Below are 5,938 nucleotides of genomic sequence, written 5' to 3'. Positions count from 1 at the left end.
AAGGGAGCAATTAAGAACTCTGGTGAGCCACGCAGCCACCCCTCCCTCCACTGTTTCTGTTTTTTTTCAAAAGTTAGACGCGCCCCTCCTCCGCATTGCATTGATTTCATTGGTCGGTTTTGGTCGGTTTGAGAAGCTTTCGGTAGCAAGAGACACATCATATGACACATCCAGACCAAGAGATGCAGTTCACTCAGAGAGTGGGCGGGTCTATTGGCTGGAGCCAGGCTACCGCGGTGTAGTCTTTTTAAGTCATAAAACGACTACATTGCGTCATTACTCGCGGTGAAGAGCTATCCAACGCGAACCCCGACACATCTCTCTGTTTTTACTATCAGACAGATCGGGCCATCACCCCGTTCACTGATTGGTTGATCTGGACCGGTCAGTCACGGTGATAGGACTTCACCGTGACTTACAATGATGGCCTCCACTTGTTTTCTCACTTTAGGTGGATAGCTTTCAACAGGGGGTCCGGGACCCCTAGGGGGTCCTCAGAGTTACTAGAGGGGGTCCCCCAAATTTTTCAGTGGTCCTCCAAATCTTTTTTATATTAACCACTTGAAACCTAGTGTCCAAATTCTGAGAACCTTGGCAAAAAATAGCAGATCTACAGGCTCACAATGCCTCGCGCTGTGAGCTTGTAGATCGGCTATTTTTGGCCAAGAGGTTTGGTGAAGAGGGGAAAAAGAGCAGACCAAGTACAGAGTGAAAGGTCAAGTTTATTAAGTATCGACGGTTCAAGTGGTTAAATATCTGAAAACACACATTGACATGAATCCAAAATACACTGATGATTGTGCTGTCAAAAGATGAAACTATATGGTATCTATGAAAATGTAGTGGGGGTCCCTGCTTCATCTCTCTCTCAACTAAGGGGTCCTTGGCCTGAAAACATGGAAGACCCCTGCTTTACACCTAAAATGTGCGGTGATAGGCTCTTCACCCTGGACTCTGATAATGGCTTCACGGTGCTACAGTAGAGGTGGTCTGTCCGTGTCTGCAGAGGGACCCGGACAGTCCCAGAACGAGGGGAGGGGCAGGAGAGAGGTGGAGGGCAGGGCGCTCTCCCCCCCGTCTCTCCTCTCAGTGGAACAGGCCAGGGAGTCTTTACACTGGAGGAGCGGTCCACATTGCTGGGCCACAGGGGGGCGGTTCTGGTTCTCCTCACCTGCAAGGGAAAAGATGCAAGTCAGAGTTCAATATTGTAACGATTATTATTATTAATGAAATTACTTGATCATTGCATCATGTATATTATTTTATTCATAAAAATCTTTGTTTTTTGGAAATGTTTTGAAATAACTAGAAATACTGTTCCTACGAAACAGTGTGGGCTCGCTCGTGAAGAAATACGAGTCCATGATGTCCCCTAACCTTCCAATTGCACCTCATTGGCTAAGGGCCCTGCCTTTGTACTGTGGGGTGGAACTTGATAGATAAATAAATAATGAAGATGACATACATGTTCTCGCCTTTCAGGCGAGCCCACAATAATAATAAACAACATGTAGGACACAAAACAAAACCGAAGGGACCCATAATAATGTGTCCGTGACCCACAAATGGGTCCCGACCCAGTGTTTGGGAACCAGTGCCTCATGTGTATACTACTACATGAGGCAACTTGCACCTCGTGCACAAGTAGGCTTGTTTATGGCCTACTTGTGCGGAATGTGCGCCACCAGAGCGTGCCATGAGGTGCGCTCACCACTGGCATTGACAGTGGTGATGCCGAACTGGGGAGGATAGCGTGTACCTCCGCATGCGTTACGCCCCCCCGGTGATGCTCCTTAATGTCAGGTGAAAAGAAGATGGTGGCATGACGGATCGGGTATCGGAGGAGACCCGTTGTTGTCTTCACCCTCCCAATGAGTACTATGGGGATTAGCAGGGATGGGTCTAGCGTAGAGTATGGGGAATGGGGGAATTGGCTTAACACTAAATTGGGTATAGGGAAGAAAATGTTTTCTTTTATTATCTTCTATGGGCAGGGTTTCTCTTCTTATTCTGAATTTGTACGTACCGTGATGGCCTCATTATGACACTGACTGTACTTTAATTGCGACCGTAAGGTCGCAGTTTAGTTGCGACCGTAAGGTCGCAGTTTAGTATGAAAACCTCCACCGGCCGTCCGTCGGTCACACGTGCGGTCGACCGCACGTCACACGTGCGGTCGACGTGTGATGAGGTCACGATGAGTCATCTATGCCCAAATATAGATTTCTAGGTCAGATGGCCCATAGAGTTTGTGATGTCAAACCTAGCAACCCAATATAAACAAACCTGATGTCAGACCTGAAGTATCCTTTTATACCCATATATGGAGATACAGAGATCTCCATATATGGGCATATTAGAAAGCCCATATATGGGCATATACGGATGACATCAGGGATATCCATATATGGGCATAAAAGGGACAAGGGCTTACAGTTAAGAGATCTCCATATATGGGCATATCAGAAAGCCCATATATGTTCATATACTGATGACATCAGGAATATCCATATATGGGCATAAAAGGGACAAGGACTTACAGTTAAGAGATCTCCATCTATGGGCATAAAGGGACAAGGACTGTTACAGTAGATATAGAGATGTCCATATATGGGCATACATGAACAAGGACTGACAAACACTGAGATCTCCATATAACCTATGGGAATATAAGGGACGAGGACAATGCGTAGCATTGTGAGCTTGTAGATCTATTTTCTAAATATTGTTGTACATTAAAAACTTGAAATGGGTCGTTCTGCATAGTACTTGGGATTTGTTGATGTAAATGTTCACATAGAGCAGGGGTCCTCAATAGGCGGACCGCGGTCCATGTCCGGACCGCGAGGCACCGCCGACCGGACCCAGGACGAATTATAGTAAAAAAAAAAAAAAAAAAAGTGGAAAAACATCTCCATGTTTTTGTTTCCACTTCTCGTATTCATTCACTTTCATTGCATGCGCTGAGTGTGTGTGTGAGAGAGAGAGAGAGACAACGACGCGCTGATTGGTTGATGCCGGGCAACAAAGTATTATGTGCTGTCATGTCTTTGACAACGATGCGCTGATAGGCTGTTGCTACAGACCGCGGAAGTTTTCGGAGCAGCAACAACAGCAGTAGCTTCAGCCTCCAACAATGCAACTAGTTATAAATCAGTGGGGTTTCATTCACGCAAAACATCATCAACGTGAAAACGTTTGCAGGATTGTAATCTTATCTCCAGAGTTTGTCGCGACGTGCCACGGCCCGACGGCCCGTGACGGCTGCCTCTCTTTCTGCATGGATGTTGTTCTCCCATGGTTCTCCCCACCGGGGGAAATGGATGTGCTGTGTGGCAGCGCGCCGCATCCAGTTGGGGTTACCGTGCGGCACTTAACGTGCATCGATACCACAATGCGACGCTGCGCAGCCGTCCGCGTTCAGTGTGTGCTCCCCTGTCTCTGACGCGCGGCACCTTGTTTTCATATCGATATTCACGTTGCGACACAAGCATAAATTATTCGAAGATTATCCCAGTTTGTTAAAAGAAACCAGAGCACTAGCGCAAAATATCTCTGCTCCATTGAACATTCTGTTCTCCCTGCTTTAATGGGTTGTTTTTCTTCAATCAAGTAAGGCCCCCAAATGATTTTGGAGGAGTCCCCAGCCCAGATGACAGTGAAGTCATAATTTAAGGACCCTTTTAATAAAGAAAGAAACGGGAAAAGACCATTACTGCATGAAGCCTGGTGGGCGAGGTTATTACTGTATCAACAAACTACTACTACAAAAAGAAAAACACATCAGCCATTGTAAAAAAATAAAATAAGAAAGGGATCCCTAATTATGTAAGATGAACAATAATGAGGGCAAGTGGCCATGACTGAGGGCAAGTAGAACATGACCTGTACTTTCCAGACGGACAAGTGCCTCTGAGACCATGGTGTCAACCCCTGGTTGGTACTTTTTTGTATCTTAGCCTACTATTTAAGATTGACCGACATAATAAAATTAAGCGAATATAAATATATTTAAAATATATATATATATATATATATATATATATATATATATATATTTATATATATATTAATTGTTTTATTTTTTCCCCGGACCCGGGCCTGTTTCAAAAAAATATTTGTGGACCTTCAAGATTTGTATTTGAGGACCCCTGACATAGAGTGTAATAATTGGTAAAACAAACTTTTTGCCTATTTGTGGAGATAAGCGACCAACGGTCGCTTATCTCCCGATTATTAGGGAGTCTTACTGGTATATACTGTATATTATTGCAGAGCAGGGATTTAGTACCTGGCAGTGGCACTGTGGCACACACTAAGCATTGTAGCCGAGCCATAGCCGTTTTACTTTAACATAATTATTGCATTTGCTACTGTATATTAAGGTGCAATGGCATTACAGCCAAGATGGTGTTTTGTTTATTATTTTTTGAGAACTCAAAATTGCACTGTATTGTTCTGAATCTTTTTGATATTGCACTGACAGAGTAACAGACAGTAGAAAAATGACTTGTTCAAAGTCATGTGGTTCTATTTAGCCTAAAAGACTAAGACTAATCCCAAAAGACTAAGACTAAAAGACTAAGACTAATCCCAAAAGACTAAGACTAAAAGACTAAGACTAATCCCAAAAGACTAAGACTAAAAGACTAAAACTAGACTAAGACTAAAATGTTTTGATATGTAGTCGACTATACAGACTCTATTGGCTCTGAGCCAATAGAGTCTGACTGCAGACCACATGGAAACCCTGGAGGCGGATTCTGGGTGTAACGTCATGCAGACAGGCCAATATGAGTGGTTGGAGTTGGCACTCCCAGACTGTGATAGAGACACGGCCCCATCCAATCACCTGCTAAAGAATTTGAAAAAAATGGCCCGCCCCTTACATCGGGTATGCTTGAGCAATCCCAGATGGTAAGCAGAGCGGTATGCAGCCAGGCATACGCACTGCTGCTATCATCTGGCACAGTCAGGTTAAACTAAGGGGTCCTTGGCCTGAAAACATTGAAGACACCTGTTGTAATGAGTGTAACTCACTGGTTGGTTGTCTTGCTTTGTTGGAGCTGCGGGGTGAAATGCTGCCCTCTGGTGGTGGATGCCATGCTGTCACTGACCTGCTGCTGCTGCCATGCATCCTGTGCACGGGCACGCACGCACACACGCACGCACGCACACACGCACGCACGCACACACGCACGCACACACGCAAAGAATCAGAATACAATTAGAATCAACATCAATGTCACAAGAAGTGGGTGAAATTAGTCGTTGTTACTCTATATTAGAAAGAAGAAGAAAAAAAGACAGTACATGTCAGTCTAACCAGTGTGGCTGGTTCTACAGACAGTGATCTCCATATATGGGCATAAAAGGGATTCTGTTATAGTGAGGTTCCCCAAACAGGACTTAATATGGGAATGCCCATATATGGAGGCCACATCACACACACTGGTGTTTGTACAAAGAGCTCACATCAGATCGGCTGAGTTTACAAAGGTCAAAGTCAATTAATCACAGAGCATGCCCAGTGCTGTCTCTTATCAGTGTGTACCAGTTGATGTATCAACGGTGAAAACGTCAACAAAGGACTTTAATTTAAACAAATAGTGGCAAATAGCTACTTGTATGTAGTTAATAAAGGACAGAAGCATGGATTTACAAGACAATCTCAATCATCTCATCAATAATGCCAGAACATACAGCTGTGGAGACTCCACCACATGCAGCTCAGCTGGTGCAGTGAAATGACTGATAGCAGGAAGGATAGAGTTGTATGCATCCTGGGGATGCAGGGATGCTTAGTTTAATGAGTCCTTTATTAAAAATATGAGTCAGGGACTCTGGATGCAGGGCTAGTACCATCACTGCTTATGTAAAAAAAAAAAAAAATTGTCCTCTAAAAGTTGGTTTCCAGACACAGACACGTTGCGTCATC

This window comes from Nannobrachium achirus, assembly GCF_963921795.1.
Source record: "Nannobrachium achirus genome assembly, chromosome: 8".
Taxonomy (NCBI): Eukaryota; Metazoa; Chordata; class Actinopteri; order Myctophiformes; family Myctophidae; genus Nannobrachium; species Nannobrachium achirus.
The sequence above is the reverse complement of the archived record's forward strand: the minus strand, read 5'-3'. Positions refer to the sequence as shown.